The following is a 17,122-nucleotide window of genomic DNA, read 5'->3' on the forward strand; positions in this document are numbered from 1 at the left end:
GAGACAAAACATAGCAGTGGTAGGAAACGCACATTCTCTCCATCAGGCTGATTCCTGCAGTAGTGCTTCTGCAAAACTAAGGGCACAGTAAACGGGTCGTATCTGTCACCTTGGTGCATGGCTAAATGCATGCTTCTTTGGGGCTCCTTGGACATTGCTAGAGGTAACTCACTGGTCAAATTCAAAGCCTGGAGCACTGAAATACCCCTGACTTATTCTGCTTGCTCATTTCCAAATTAGTCCTGAGATCGGGGGAGATTCTTCATTTATTTCACTGAAATAAGGCCAAAGGTTTGCTATGATAATGTACAATAGTACATCTTCACTGTCCTCCTCTTGATTTATTTCTTTCCATGTTTTAATGCCTAGCAACTCTGTGTATACAAAAAGAAAACAGAAACTGTTAACTAACCTAAATTATATGGATTTTCTTGTCCAGCGAGAAAGCCAAAGGAAAATGAACCGAGATGTGGTCACAATTTTAATTGGTATGAACAGAAAAATCTTTAGAAATGAAAACTGAAATTTAGCAGCAAATAGGAGCAACTTCTTTTTTTTAAAAAAAAAGTTTAAAGTAAAAACTAATCACCTTGATAACAGAGCATTTATTAAAGCAAAGGTGGATTTTGAAAAGAATATAAGCTGCTTTGTTTCAGAGCTTGTATCTGGTGCTGTGAATTCACATCTGGTGCAGTACTACAGCAAACATTTGGTAGTCTCCCAGATGATGCAGTTTAATTGTAAGGGCTAATTTTGAAAGTATTACTGAGATGCTTGTGAAGCTTTGGGGCCTTTTCTCCTGATCTGTAGTGCTGTCTGTGCTGAGCTCAAGGACAGAAAGCTCTCAAAAGTAGCCGAGGATTTTTCTGGTTGAGAATTTCCTTGTGCTGTTTCCTGCTGTCGCCACCAGCTCAGTTCCTTCTGATGTTCACCTGGAGACCACAAAGCATCAGAAAAACTTGTTCAGAGTGTGGTAAGTTGAAAAAACCTTTGGACTGAGATGTTCTGGGTAAAGGATTGCTGAGGAAGAAAAGCTGCAGAAAACCTAAAGAGCCAGAAAAATCACAGGTGAATGAGAAGAGATTATGAACTTGGAAAGTGTTGAATAATTGTCAGTCTACCCATGTGTTTATTTGCCTGTTACAGAGAATTTGGGATCAAGAAAGAGACTATTTGAAGCGCTTGGAAGATACATACACTGAGAGTTACCCAGGCATCCCCCAGCTGAAAACAGCTGATGGCGGGGATATATGAAGGGCAGTGTTGTACAAGGCTGCTGGTCCCTGTTCCCGGGCGTCAGCCTGCAGTTGGTGCTGGAGCTGGGCTGACCCTTGTTCTGAAACTGTACCACCACTCCTACATGACATGCCATCTTTCCATCTTAAAGGATCTTTTGGGACAATTTATCTGAATGTTATTAAACCTTTTCCATTACAACAATGGGCATCAAGATTATAAAGCTAGTGTTGTTATACAAGTAGTTGGGAGGAACAAAGATACAATAGTCTTCCACCATCTGCTGTCACAGAAAAGCTCGTGGCTTTGGCATAGTGGCCCATGACAGAGTGCGAGGAGGCACGGTCCATCTTTGGAGTGCAGCAGCACGGGGAGGCAAGGCTGGCAAGACACAACTAGAGGATGCATGGCAACAAGCATAGCGAAAAGAAGACCGAAAGGTTTCACAAAATATATGACGGCATTAGACTACGTGTTTTGGGATCCTTTCTGAAGGGGACGTGAAACTTTAAAGAGTTTCTCAGTGTGATGATGGTAAAAGGGATGTGAGCCACTGAGACCTCCTATACAGGTGGCTCTGTGGAAGTATGTAAATACTCTCTAAAACCCCTCTGCATCACTGTATTCTCTTGTAATATATTAGTTACTAAGGAACATATTAACTATTCACATTATGGTAGAAAAATAAGAAAGCTATATTAATTATTTAGCAGGTTACTCAGGAGGCCTTCTAAATAACAACTGAGAAAGAATTTTATAAGTGTTTTCAGAAATAAAGATACCAGGTGAAATGGTCCTTAGTTATCTATGAGCAGTCCCTTTGAAATCCTATCACTTTCTATGAATACATGGAAGGATCCATCTTGGGTAGTGAAGGAAAGCAAAGATGAGTCTGATGTACAGCCTTTCTGTAAGACAGAGGCTGGCCAGCCCATAAGGAGGATATAGGATATGTTATCTTTAGCTAAAAAAGTGAGTTGGCTTCAGTTCAAGTGGGAGGCATGTGTTTCAGGGGCAGAAAGGTTCTGGTTCTGCTCCCAAATTCCTCTGTGCATATGCCAGGTACTTCTCCCAGCATTGGTGGCTTAGTTACATGAGATGTAGTAGCTTGAAATTAAAACAAATAAATAAAACCTGTTTAACAAATGTTTTCATCTAATGAACTCTGAGTTAATAGGGAGGTATGTAATGAAGGCACCAGCCTGCTGCAAGCCTGCAACATTGTCAGCACAGTTACACCTTTATTAAATGTTGAGTGTGAATCTGAGTTTCAATAAAAACAGGCTTTTGTTTAGGAAACAGCAGATACGCACATAGATTTATTTCTTTTTTGTTCTTAGGCAGTTGATTTTACTATGTGGTAGAGGGTCAAAAGTCTGCCACACTTCTCTTACCCTTCTGTTAGGTAACATTGCTGCTTTTTTTTTTTGCTTTTTTTTTAAAGTATGCTAACAGAATACAAGCTGCTTTGTGTTAAGCTACTTAATTTCTCAGATGGAGGACTCAGAATTAGTCTTGCTCAAGGATTTTGTGCTTCACCTCCAGCTACTGAAATGGGTTGATCTAGTTCAAGGGCTGAGTTTAATTATTCTAAACTTGATGACTGGAACACCTGTAAAGGTCCCTGCTTAAAGGCTAAATGCTGCCTTGATTGTCTTTGTACCTTCTCTTGGTGTCCTTTCTATTTTATTAAGCACAGAAAGATTTTTTTCTCCCTACCTCTAGGCAACAGCCCACTCTCCACAGCTGGTTTTAATACTGACAGATAGCCTGGGCTGCACACCAAGGTCACAGGTTGGTTCTTATTATTTCAACTGTGGCACACTCATAATGTGTCTTTTCTGTATTTTCCTTCCTGTACTCTTAAACCATCATTTCCACCAGATATAGGAGGGATTTTGTCAATTTTATCTGTAAACTTATGTCCTGCATGACTATTTTCATACTACTGTCTGTATTGTTGTAGAATTTCCCTTCTTATCTAGTGATATAACCTTTTTCTGGATGAAAGCAGATACTCAAAGTGTTATAATATTCTTGTGTTTGAATGGATTTTAAAGCCTGAGCAAATCAAGGTTTTCCATTTTGCTATTTCTCTGAAGTTTTCCTGAGACAGAAGAGGCATTTGGCACAGCAGGTCATCTCTGATGGTGTCTGAAAACAAGGCTGCAGTCAGAGGAATATAGATGGTAGCTGCTCTAATGAGCGCAGCTTACATCAAATTGCTTTAATGAGTCAGTGCAGTTGTGTTAGCCTTATTACATTTCTGAATTAATGGCTTGGAAGGAAGTTTGTTAGCCTGCTTTACTTGAAACCAAATCAAACAACAGCCTGCCATATTGTACAATAACATGAAACAGCAGAATTTGAATTTAAATTTGCCTCAGACTGCATGTGATCCTTTCTATTAATGAAACTACCACGTAGCAACGCATAGGTGTTAAAATAACAATCCCAACGGTTAGGGCGCCAGTTCTGAATGTGTAACTGCAGGTGGCCGTTTCATATCAACAATGTCTCTCTCTTAATTTTAATGGCAGTGAGGTATAGCTCCTGAACGAACGCAGCCCTGCCCGTGGTCATGTCAAGCATCCTATCCCTCCTCTCTGTGTCGGGAGCCGTGCACGTGGAACCTGTGCAGGACCGCCAGGCTGAAGCCAGTCTGCCCTCAAGGGAAAAAAGCGTGGTTTTATTGCACACGTGGCACTTACCAAAGCAGAAGCTTTAATGCGTTGGTCTTTATCTTGGTGTGGTACGGTCACCTTCCATCACAACAGCCTTGTTTTTAGTTGATGAAGTGTCAGCTAGCACAGGGTTCATCTTTTGCCTAGTCAAGGCAAAACCTGAGACCGTTCAACAATGGAAACTCTAGATTTATTTCTTTCTTTTAAGTTTAGTTTAGTGTGGTGTTGTGGTTTTGTTTAGCTGTGATGTCAAGAGTCAATATAGAGAACTGTCCTTTCTCAATTCTTTCCTTTCTGGCTTACATAGGATGGTTTTCTCTTGATTATATGTAATGGCATAGAGTTTTCACTGGCTGTTATTAAAAATACTGTGTGATACTAGAAATAGAATATAATAGCTTGCAATAGGGAAATAGGAGAAAAGGTGGAAAATCACAAAATGCAGTAGTAGCTCTGAGAATGCAGTGCAAACTGAACAAATTGTGGAGGTTAACTGGAGGGTGCCTGGTAACTCCCTTTGTGAAGCTGAATGGAGATCCTGAGAATGACAGTGAGCAAAAGATATTTTTGTTAATAGTAATGACCCTGGGGCATTAAAATTGTTTAACAACCTATGGTTAGGGGGAAAACCGAGCTATTATCTGACTATACATTGAGATCTAAAGAATAGAATCACTGCTGAAGTGATTGGAGTGTTTAAAAGCATGAATTAAAAAAAAAAAAAAAGAGAAACTTATCAACCATTAACAGATGCTTTGATACTCCTGAATCAGATGTGAGTTTGGAGGGCTATTGGGGTCCCTAATTTGAAATGGGATCATAATGAATATCAGAGACTCAAAACTGAGAAGGTTAGTAGAAAATCCTCACTTAATTTTTTTTAAAAAAAAAAAGGCAATTTAATTTACCACCAAGCAGACTTTCCTTAAATCAGTCTACAAGTTTTAGTGAGGAAACCAAGGCAGTGCTGCAGCAGACGAGCTTGCAGCACCCAGCTCCAAGGAAAGCAGAAATCCAAACTGGAGTTGCAGAGTACACACAGAGCCACTTCACACCAAGTCACAAATTCACTTACACATAACCTTTAGGACCATGTTTTGCCTAGATGAGAAAAAATAAACTTTTATATGGTGGTGGCTGGTACATTGGTACCACAGTTCATGTGAGAGCTGAGGTTATAATACAGACTGTGAAGAGAAACCTCCAAAACAAGGCACGTGTCAAGTGGCTGGTGGGAAGATTGTTCCTTTGGGTGAGGGCATGTGAGGTACTGCCAGACAGCTTTGGGAAAATCACTCTGAAATTGTTCTGCAAAGTTGTGTCTCAGGTCTGGATTTGCAGATGTCACACAGGAGAATGTACTGGAAGACTTTAACAAATGGGAAAATACTTTGCAAGAGAATCAAATCTAAAAGACCCATGCGGACATGGAGAAGGGAAATCTGCATTTCTACTAAATACATAAAGCAAGTAAAATGAAAGCATGAGGTACCATCAAAGAGTTTAATAATCAAAGGACGAGATGGAGGGGGAGGGGGAAGAAGCAGAATGTGACCAAGAAACCAAATCAACACTTGCAATTTTGTATGTGAAAATGAATCATGAAACTTTAGAGTCATTTAGACTCAAATTAGCAAAGATTAATTTGTGTATTACTGGAAAAATTGCCTATCAGTTTCTGGTTATCATTGCTGTTATTCAATAACTTTGGAAAATACAACTGTAAAGTCTGTAATCTTACATGTAAATCAATATTTGTTAGACATGATATATTGACTGAAAATGGCAAATAATGAATTGCAATTTGTTTGGAATTTACACTTTTTTGCAAGAGGACATGATTTAAAGTGTGTAACTTTGAGCCTGTAGTTTAATGATCTTATGGAAAGGAATGCTATAGAAGCTGGAGAATCAGATTCAGATTTCTATCTACTGACTTTCAGGGCAGCACCATTGATACTGAAATTATATTTAAGAGATCTCTTCCACTTCTCTTGGGAGAGAAGGATAGGAAATATGAAAAATTGTACAGATTTTTAAACAGAGCATGTGAAGGTGATGGAGTGGATGACACAGGACCAAAGGAAAGACACCACAAAGATGTACAAGACTAATACAGAGATTGAGGTATATGTGGATATATGCATACCGATGTGTATGTATGAACTTTTACATGCAAATTTTAATTGGAAGTATACTTGTCTGGTATGAATGTGACATCCCAAGAGTATTCAGGTTGGTTTTGTTAAGTTCAATCATGTCATTAATATTTGAAGAGGGGAGACATGCAGATTTCTCTTTTCATCTCAAGGTCTTTGGTCTCATGTTTGTTAGCTGATATGTTACATTAAAGATTCATCTTACGTATAAACTGTAATACGAGCTTCTCATTAACTCCAGGAGCACTGTGAACATCCCAACCCAAGGAGTCTTCCTGGGTTATTCCATTCTTTCCATCCTTGAATGTTAGCAAAAATATTCCTCCTCTCTCCCCGGCCCCGACTCCGATACAGTATCTGACATTGTTGCTGCATATGAAGCAATCTCTTGTAAGGCCAGAGAGAACAGCTGATCTCTGTGACATAAGTTTTCATAACAACCTCTTTCCATCTTGACAGACCATCATTCTGCCCTTACATGAGCTGTCTTACTTGATATCATGTAGGAGAGGGAGGGAGGAGCGGCAGCAAATTACCCAGGTGAAAGAAGCTGGTATTGCAACAGATCAGAAGTTCACCAGTTGGTTTGCACTCTGGGAGCGTAGGCCAGGCCTGTTACGTTAGATGGAAAGATTTCTACTGATTTTGCAGGGAGCTGACATAGATTGTTTTGCTCTCTCTTCCTCTGTCTCTTGTTCTGCTCCAGAACTCCCTAGGTTTGCAACTAAGAAATGCTTTGTGGCTAGTGTCTGTTTTTTTGGAAAGACTTCAATTAGAAAATAAAAATAAATTTGAAAACAGGAGGAATCTGGGGCTGGAAACTTTTCTGTAGAAAAATTTGGATGTTTTCCTTCCTCTTCTGTCAAGTGCTTTCTCTCACTTATGTCCTTTCTGACAAGTTCTGTGTCAGATGCAGAGAACGAGAGTGAAAGGAGAAAAAACAAACAAGAAAATACATAGATGTCAGAGTGCCAAGGACAGCAGTAGAAGTTTGCAAGTTTTAATTTTACTCAGATGTAAGAGAACTGAAAACCAATTTAAGGAAGGAGCATGTGGGTGCAAGGTGGGCTCTGCCTTGCTTGCTGCCAGGCTGTGTTTCCAGGGGTGCAGCCCATGGAGTGGGCCTGGAGGAGGGGAGAAGATGGTGGCAGTGCACCTTGGAGGTGGGAGAGGAAACTCCATATCTGGCATCGAAGCAGCTGAGAGGATGGGTGCTGGAAGGTCAACTTCTGAGCCAGAATAAGGACAGAGGTAGCTGGGCTTCGTTGTTTGTCTCAAGCAGACTGGAGGAATGAACAGCCGTCAAAACTCTGAAGGTAACTTGTGTTGCTAATTCCTTCGGTAGTTGATTGGGAGGGTATTCAAAATAGGACCAAACTCTCATTTTTTATGCATTACCAATCACCTACTGAACAATAACTTTCTGTCAGTGACAACCTAGATTCACACCAGGATCTGCATCAATTCCCAGAGCTGTCACTTCTTTCTCTTAATAATTTATTTGCTTCTGTAATTGTTTTGCAGGGTTTTCATGATATCCAGGGAGTGAGTCTCCAGCACAGATCTTAATATCTGAGCTATACCATGGATTGCATGGCATGCTGAGACTTGCTGATAGTTATTAAAACTTCCCATTCACCTGGGTGGTCAAACTATTTAAAAACCAGTATGCAAATACACTTGGGATACAGATTACCAATCTGTTCCTGGCTGTGCAATGGGCAAGTCAGTTGTGGCTTACTAGCGTTTTCATGATCTTGGTTTTAATTGTGAAATTGTTGGCAGATGACAAGGAGTAGGTCTGACCACAGCGAGGATATAACATCCTCCCTAACTATTGGGTTTAAGCCTCTATGACTGTTGGGTCAAAGGCATAGAATCATAGAATGGTTTAGGTTGGAATGGACCTCAAAGATCATCTAGTTCCAACCCCCTGCCATGGGCAGGGACACCCTCCACTAGACCAGGTTACCCAAAGCCCCATCCAACCTGGCCTTGAACACTTCCAGGGATGGGGCATGCACAACTTCTCTGGGCAACCTATTCCAGTGCCTCACCACCCTCACAGGGAAGAATTTCTTCCTAATATCTAATCTAAATCTCCCCTCCTTCAGTTTAAAGCCATTCCCCCTTGTCCTATCACTCCATGCCCTTGTGAACAGTCCCTCTCCAGTTTTCCTGTAGGCCCCCTTTAGGTACTGGAAGGCTGCTCTAAGGTCTCCCCGGAGTCTTCTCTTCTCCAGGCTGAACAACCCCAACTCTCTCAGCCTTTCTTCATAGGAGAGGTGCTCCAGCCCTTTGGTCATCTTTGTGGCCTCCTCTGGACTCGCACCAGCAGGTCCATTTGCATTTAAACTATGTACTGTGGTGTATACCAGATCCACAATCCTTTGATAATTTAGACTCGATCACAGCTCCCTACCAGACTGTGTGTAGTGGTTTCATTGCCTTGCAGAGGGGAGGGTGTATGGTACATGCTTAGTCTCATGAGCCCTGGGAACCATCAGGGAATCCCAAGGTTTCAGCATAGCCATCAACTCCCTTCCCACAGCACTAGACAAAGGGAGTGTAGTGGAGGAGGGACTGGCTGTGATATGTTTGAAGAGTAAAACAGGTGGTGAATCATCTTTTAGGACTGTTTCTGTCTAGTAAGGGCATGCAGAGCTTTCCAAGCTCTTGTAACAGTTTACCGCTCAAATGTTTCAAATCAATGCTCCACCGCTTCCCCTCTAACATTTTGTCACCTTTCACTAGAGTCCCCATAGTTTCACCTGTACGCATCTATGCTCTCTGACTTGCAGCAAGCCTCTGCACTTTGTTGTGCTTATGCAATACATACTTGCTCTGCCTGCCTCTCTCAGAAAAAAAGTCTTTGCACCCCAAAATCTAGCATGGTTTCGAAGGTTGCTTTTCTTCCATTCCCTTCAGCTTAGAGTACTGTGGTTTTGTGTGGTGTTTTGTTTTGGTTTTTGGTTTTGGTTTTTTTTTTATTGATAGGGTTGCTGGGAAGAATAGCACTTTCTGGAGGGAAAGGGGAGAGACAAAATGTAGGCAGAACCCCTGTCCTCTTGTACTGCCCTTCCCTCGACACCTCCTGCCTTCTGGCAGCATGCTTCCATGTGTGGGGAGGATGGAGGTGGGCCCTCCTTTGATAACCAGTTGAAAGCAATTCCCTCAGGAGATGCACCCTGTGTAACCTGAAAGCAGCTGAGAACCTGGCCAAGAAAATTTCCTAACAAATCCGCCACCACAGACGTCATCTGTGAAATGTGGCTGTCTCAAGGGTGGGAGGCTGTTTTAAAATGGCACTTAATGTCAATTAGGTGACCTGTCATGGTTAGAATAACCAGCAATGTATGCTGGAATGGTCTGAAAGGAAAAAAGTTTAAGTAACTTCATCAAAACTGGTTTTCATTTAGACTTGTCTAGAGGAGGGATATAGGATTGCTGTTGGCTGGTTTCATTTTTGTTATTTTCATGTTTTAATAGTAATAAAATTGTTCCATCTTTGTGGGGCCAAATATTTTAACTGTGATAACAAGAGAAGAAATGGAGATCAAAAGCTACACTGTAGTTCAGGGAGAAGTCCCTGTATAGCACAAGGGATTGTTTCCATGGGACTGTAGCATCTCAGTATGACTTCCTGGACACCCCATTTTCATGTAATGCATACGAACCTGGGCAGCCATAGAGCCACTTAACGTATGCTATATCTAAACTGGAAAGTTTGTCTTTGAGGTTGTCTGCCCTTGCTGTCTGATCATTTTGCCTCTTCTTTTGCCAATTTGCTTTCCTTTATTATTTTTCAGCTTTTCTTGAAGAGCGTTTCCCACTTGTCATTCAAGGTAATCCTGAGTACAGCTTTCTACTATGTGCTGATCCGTACTGAATGGTTTTGAATTGATTTTATTAAATATATTGCAAATGAGAAGTTATCCTACCACAAAAATTTATACATGGAGCTTCCCTGTTTTTGGAGGCCTTTTATAAATTTAAAAAGGGCTGGAGATGTTCTACAGTTTCAACTGTTAAAAGTACAAACCAGAACATAAAATCCAGTAGGATATGTATACCAAAATAATTTTTACACTGTTCTTACTCTGGTCACTCCAGCAGTCTTTCCCGGACATTAGTGATACAGCAAGGACACATTTGAAATCTTTTGTAATACAACTTGTCAAACATTAACTGTTTCATGTGTACCTGTGCATTTGCCTGCAGAGGTGGTGGTTGTTGCTGGCTAGAAGTCTTAAGATTCAAATAATAACCTCTTCAAGTAAAAAGCAAGCACACAAAACTCCCTTTTATTCACAAGTTATTGTTCAGGTGCCTACACTACAGCTGCGTGTTAGAACCAAGGTTAATCGACCACATTCTTCAAAGAAGAATGAAAAAGCTGACCATATTCTCAGTTCTGATGTTTTTCTTTAAGCACTTGGCTTGTTGGTGCCCCAGTGTTTCACAGCAAAGGTTCCCCCATCGATTGCATGCCGCGCATAATTCACGCTTTACAGTGAGCGCGCTCACTGGCCTAAGCTAAATGGACAAGGTAGAAGACAACAGAGCAGAGCTTAAAAAGTTGTATCGCAGAGGAGGACTAGAAGCCTCAAAGGCCTCTGCTGTCATTCTTTGCTGAATGATGAAGAGTGTGAAAAGTGGTTGGTACATTTTTCAAACATATTTCACATCTTCATCTTCACAACTGTAGAACTTTGAACTTAAATCCCCTTGGCCTGGAGGAGGAGGACTGGAGTAGCAATTGAATGCATGCTTCCAAGGGTAGATTTTGGACCTTTTCCTTTAGCCATAATGAGTTGACAAAGTTGTAATTAAATCAGTGAGTATAGACCACTAGTACTGTGCAGATGTCAGATTAACCTCTAAAGCATTGCACTGAAAAGTCAAGGAGGTGAAAATATATTGTTTATAGAAATCTTTGTGGTAGGCAGTACAGCAGTTTGCTCTTCCTGCAGAAGCTGCTAGGTAAGTGTCAGAACAAGGCAAATGTTGTGAGAGTCTGTTATGTCTCAGCATCCATAGTACAGGACAAAAGCGTTGGTCCCAAAATAAAGCAGGAGAAGGGAGAAGGACTCCTTCAGGGGAAACAGTTGTGACTACCGTAGGGAAGGACTGGGGAGAAATCTAGAGTTTTGCATTATTTAGGTAGCTCTGGCGAAAAGAAACTGGTTTTCAGCATCATCTTGCTCTTCTCCAAAACCTGCTGCTGCCATTTCTGTTCTCCTCTGCTGTCGCCTTGGTCCTCCTGGGTTTCTGCAGCGATGTGACCAGCAGCGCTGGGCAAACAGAGTGGGCAATGCATCGCAGGGGGGGAGACTTGTTACCTTGGCTTCAGTCAATTCAGATGGAATTTCATCTGCTGTGGTAGCATTTACACAATAAATATAGCCTTGTAGTAAAGTAAATAGACTATAGCTGGTCAAATAATAGCCGGCTGCTGTCTGTAGCACTGTTTGTCTGCTAGCATCAGTTGCCTGATGTAAATGTTTTAAAAGGAGCACTTTTGTCTGTTAGTTGGTTACTGTACAGTCTTTGAGTAACTGTATTGGACCAGAGCTTGTATTTGTTAAAGAGTATGTATGTCCCTTGCAGAAACTCTTACGGTATCACCTTATATATGTTTTACGTATTGGCATTTCTTGCTTTTGGTATTTTTGCTGTGAAGGGAAGTGTTGGATTTAAGGAACATTTTATAGTTGCAGCAGGTTTATTTTCTGGGACATTTTTTTCATTTGTTCTGAGTCAGGGCCCATTTCTGAGTTTTTTAGGAAATAATGTTGGGAAAAAAAATGCATTTTCTTAGTCTCATTAGCTCCAAACTTTGTGAAGAGTACTACTTGCGCTCCTGTTAGGACAGGCTGAAGGAGCTTTTTCATGATATAGTGCAAGTTATTACAAAACAGTAGCTTAAAAATCAATTCAAGGAAAACATCCTTCCTTGTAAAAAAATCCCCTGGTGAACATTAGTTAAAATATTTATACTAACAGTCATCTGCATCAAGCAATCACTTATGGCTTAATGTTATTCTTGAATTCCAAAAGCCTCCTTGTTCTTGTATATTCCACTGAAGGTGGCACATCTGTCAGAAATTTTCTGTGATTTGTGAGCATTTACATCAGTATCTGGCAAGAAAAAGTTGTGAGAGTGAGGAGGAATCTGCTTTCAGAAAGGTTCATTTGGTGGCATTCTGCAGCATCTAATGGCCTGTCTCAAAAGAAAAGTAGCACCTTGATCTGTCTAATTTGATCTGTGACTGCAGAACATTTGATCTATAATTTAAAAAGCAGGACTTAATCAGTGTGGAGGGGGGGCAAGTGCTGTCGGGTTAGCGCTGATCCGGTAGGCAGAGTTACGTGCCATGGAGGCATTTGTATCTGTGAGGATTCAATCCACCTGAAGATGCTTCTCCAGACTCAGTCCCTTCACAAGCCCTTTGTGTCCTGGGCCTCCTGCCTCTGCTGCCTTGGGGCAAGGTGGCTCCACTCAGCTGTGACATCTCGCTGCTTCCTGATGGGGATGCAGAAGAAGATGGGGCTGCTCTGTGCTTTGGCCGCTCCTGGTGGAGATCCAGGAGGGAAGCAGGATTGTCCGGCAAAAGCAATTTCAGAGCAGCGAATTGTTTCAGGGAAAGCATGCTGGCAGCTTGACCAGAAGTTCTTGTTGCTGCCATAATTAAATAAATAAGCAAGCAATTAAATAGAAACTGTGGCAGCCTCAGAAGTGAAACGGTCCCCTGCCTCCCTCCCTCCTCCCCCTCTCTGTCGCCGGCGGCAGAGCAGCACTGCAAGCTGGCTGCATTTCACATGAGATGTGGCTAAATTTCTCAAGAAAAAAATATCCAGAGGGACAAGACGCGATGCTCTCATTTCTGACATCTTAAGCTTGTCACAGACGCCGAGCCTGTTTCACCCAATGTGATTATCTCTCCCTCTGTCAAGCAGGCAGATGCCTCAGCTAGGAAAATATCGTCCCCAGCCTGTCATCTGGATTCTATAAATGGAAATAGGCCTTTGCAAAGCCAAGAATTATATTTAGGTGCAACTATGGGGGGAGGAAAAAAGAAGAAAAAGAATAAATAAAGTCCAAACCCTTCAGAATTGCAACAGGAACAACAAAGTACTTAGGTTAGCCCTAATCATCTGCAAATGTTGATGCATTCATTAAATGTAGGCTGCATAAATAGAAGTTATTCTTCTGTCACTCCTTTTATCTCTACCTAAAGCATTCACTTGCCAGTCATGTTTCTGCGTACAAGCCATAAATAGTCAGCTTTTTCTGGAATAGTTTTTACCCAGTATTTGCTCATTTTCATCTAAACTCTCCATATGCCAGCAGCAGCAGCAAAACGCTGTGAGCTGGACGTGTGCATTTAGGTGATTGAGCCTTGGATAGCCTGAAAAAAAAAAAAAAAAAGCCTTATCTGACCAGGACTTTAGTCCTGTGATAAAGAGTGAGCCAAAAATAAAATTAAAATCTTACTGGTTTAGGTATGAAGGAAATTTAAATGTTGTCCAGTTGTCCATGCTGCGGGAACAACTCTTACATGTCGTGTTACTGCTCTGTGGCATCGGTCTGAGTGGCTATGAGAGATCAGTTATTAAGGATCAGGTTTTAATAGCTTTCTGTGTGTAGTGCTGGCTAAGCAGACTGAACTGCCAGTGTTTTAAAGGCCATTCAGGAGAAATCAGGTAAACATTTTACAGTGTTTCACTAAACACAAAGTTGGGTCAGCCAAAAAATGTGGACTTGTCTAATTATTTCAACTTGGGGGGAAAAAGTGCCCTTTTGAATTTTTACTTTTGTGGAAAGTGACAACATTGTTCTTGGACAATTCCCACCCTGCATTTTGTCATTGCTTTAGCTTCTTCATGGCAAACAAATGGAAAGAAAGAAGTCTGTGCGGTGCTGTAGGAACGCACGCGGAGCAGAGTCTGCCTGCAGCAAGGTGATTCCCACCGCGGCATGTCTGAGATGGAGAAGTATGAGCAAGGGGAGTGTGGGGAAAGTAAGGGTACTCTTTAGTCCTTTCAGGTTGGATTGGAGCAAAACAGGTGATAGAACCATTTAAAATCTTCTCCTGACTTTGTGCTGGAACATCCACGTTGACTCCCTGGCAGGGGCAGGCTGTGCAGACTCTTGGTGCTGCTCAGGCCGGCACCATAGGGTGCCCAGTTCACAACTGTTCTGCATCAAAGGTGCCTGGCCTTTTTTGTGGTTGTAATCAGTCAGATAGATAGATTTCCTTAACTTACACATGAGCTTTGTGATCAAATTAAAGTCCTGTTGCCTCTCATGGGACTGTGAAAACCCAACCAAAGCTTACAGTGAAGTAGGATTTTGTTTGTTACTGTTGCTCTTTAGGTACGTGTTCTCAGCGGGATGGGGGTGATTACCAGAAGGAGATGAGCAATTGTGTGTTATCTATGGGCGTGGAAACCTGTGCAAAGGCAGAGAGAAGAGCACAGCAACAGGCACTTGCTGTAGCCTTTGCAAATGTCAGACCAGCCTCTTCAGATCTGTCCAGGAGTCTGCGCAGAGCTCTCCATTATCAGAGGGTTCTTTAAGAGCACAGATTTATTAATTGCAAAGGCTTGGTGACATCCCATCAAAGCATAATTGCATTTGCTGTCTCTTCCAGGAGGGAGGAATGTGGAGATGAAATTAGTGATGAACCACACTTGATATTTTGCCCTGTCTTCCAAAAACGCATGGAGATCATTGATGGTCAGGACCCTGCTTTTTAATTCTCATCCTGAAGATGTGTGCTGTTGCTTTTGAGGCCCTTTAGGTTGCTGGCTTCCAGTGTGGGTGTGTTGCTGCCAGCAGTGAGGATAAATTGTGTCATCCTAGCAGCCTCTCACCCACTCACCATAATATTATGAGTTGGGATGTGGATCCATGCAGACCTTTCTGCCCTCGCTCTGTGCAGAAGAGGGAGAAAACCTTTTCTGTGGTCCCTTTCCTCCTGCCTGACCTTGCCTTTGGGGAGAAGGCATGGTCAAGGGCTCTGTTGCTTCTCCCTGGGCCCTGGCTCTGCCCACGCTGGGTTTGCAGGGCCAGTGCAGAGGATGCAGAGCTGGGGTGGACTCTGGCACTTGAAGAGCTGCAGATGGCTCTGATCTCCTGGAGCTCCTGGGCAGGCTTATGGGCTGCTGCATGAAGCTCTAACCAGATCCTCGGGAAAGAGTCTGTGAACTCGCATGAAGAAATTCATGGAAAAGTTGACTCCAAAAAGTTTTACTGAAGACTTGTCTGAGAATGCTGTTATACCGCCACAGGTTCATTAGCAGATTATTTGTGTGTTTGCTTTTCTCCTCCCTCCTTCCCCTTTCTCTCTCCTTCCCACCGCTGTGATTGCCTGGCCTTCAGTGGAATTCGGTTGCTGTTCATTACTTTAGTTCTCTACCCAGAGGCTGTCATTTTTATTTATTTTAGTATTCTAATTTCTATTTTAGGATCAAAAAGAAAATAACATTGCCCAAAAAGAATTAGATGCAATAACTTTTTCAGAGAAGTAAGCCTTTGAAAATTAATTTTTTTTTATCCAGTTTAATTTCATGGGTGCACAATTTCTATTACACGTAGGCCAATTGGGTTGCAACAGCTGTAAAAAAATATTTATTTTAAGTCTTGTAATGTGTTATTTATGAAAGCATTATAGTTATAATGATTCACTTACAGGACTATTGTGACAACAGCACCTTATCTTAAAAATGGGAATTTGCAATATGAAATAGTTAATTAACAATAAGAAAGAGAACAAACTGAGAAGATGCATACAAATTGACAGCACTAACAGAATAATAGCCAGGTTTTCATATGGGTTTGAATAGCATAGAAACTGAGAAATCCTATTGGAGGAAAAAAGACTTAACTTAGAAATTAGTCTGGTTTCTGCAAATCTCATCTGTCATAACATAATCATTTGAAAACTCCTTAGACTTTGCAGGCCTGATTCAGAGAGAATTGCAGCGGTAAAATAAATGGGATCCATCACAACTATGCAAAGACCAGTGGATAACTTAATCCTGCAAGGAACTTACTTGGGAGCATCAGAATACATTTGCCAGATGCGAGATAATGTCAAGTAAATATTTAAAGCTGTAATTGTGCCACAGCGTGTTAGAGGATAATAAAAGGTGCTGAAAGGGAGTTAAATGCATTCAATTTAAATGGATCATTTAAATGAAGGAAAGCAGTGATGCAATATTCCATCTAGACGCAGTGTTCACCTAACAAGAAACGCGGCAAGGGCAAGCAAACTCCTGTGGTTGCTGAGAAGTGGTAGAGACTCTCTGGTGGGCTATAAATACTTTACCATCCGTTCTTTGTTTCCAGCATCAGTTTACTGTGACTTTGCAATTGTGGTGCTTTTATGTTGTGTGTTGACAGTCCTTTTCCTGCATGGAGTATGTGGTGCTAAGGAGTTTGGTTAATGCTTGTGTAAAAGTTGTGTTGTCAGAGCGTAGCCAGGGTGTAGCTGGACACTGCTGAGTACACCTGGGCTCAGGAGAGTAATTCAGCACTGGAGAGCACTTGTTTAAACACCTTGTTTATGCAACTTCTGCCTGTTTACATTTTTACCCTCAAAAAGCTTCTGTGGAACTTTTAATTACTTCACTTCTTGTCTTCTGGCTATTTTCTTTGTTCTAGGTGGTTGGGTTATGGACATCTACTGAAAGGAATGAATACTGGGGCTTTGGCCTCTTTCTTCCTAAAACTTCAGCTAGATTCCCATTATTTTCCCTTTTCTGAGAATAAATAAATGAGATGCAGTGAACATACAACATGTCAGCTCTCCACACAATTTCTGTTTTGTTCACCCACAGCTATTTCAAGTGCCCTTCCAGGCAACTGCCCACAGCGGGACACTTTGTCTAGACATGATGTGAAGCTGTTAGTCAGACTCTATTAATATATGATATGCAAAGCATTCCTGGAGAGAAACTTCAGCACAGATCTGTCAGATATGGCCGAGGGAAGCTCTCTTTTGTTGTCTTACCTGGTGGGAGAGAATGACTTCT

General features: G+C 41.6%; 1 protein-coding gene across 5 annotated transcripts in view; it reads left to right on the forward strand.

Annotated features, from left to right (window-relative positions):
- The window catches only part of FGF13 (fibroblast growth factor 13), a 261,574-nt gene that overhangs the window by 111,820 nt on the left and 132,632 nt on the right, over positions 1-17,122 (forward strand). Inside the window, exon 1 of one of the 5 annotated variants that reach the window (XM_054839782.1) lies at positions 9,910-9,924. The exons of the other annotated variants lie outside the window; for them this stretch is intronic. The gene's annotated coding sequence lies outside the window, so the exon portion shown is untranslated. Of the gene's footprint in view, positions 1-9,909; positions 9,925-17,122 lie in introns of those variants that run through there. 5 annotated transcript variants of the gene reach the window in all.

The sequence above is a fragment of the Grus americana genome, chromosome 12 (genome assembly GCF_028858705.1).
Source record: "Grus americana isolate bGruAme1 chromosome 12, bGruAme1.mat, whole genome shotgun sequence".
Taxonomy (NCBI): domain Eukaryota; kingdom Metazoa; phylum Chordata; class Aves; order Gruiformes; family Gruidae; genus Grus; species Grus americana.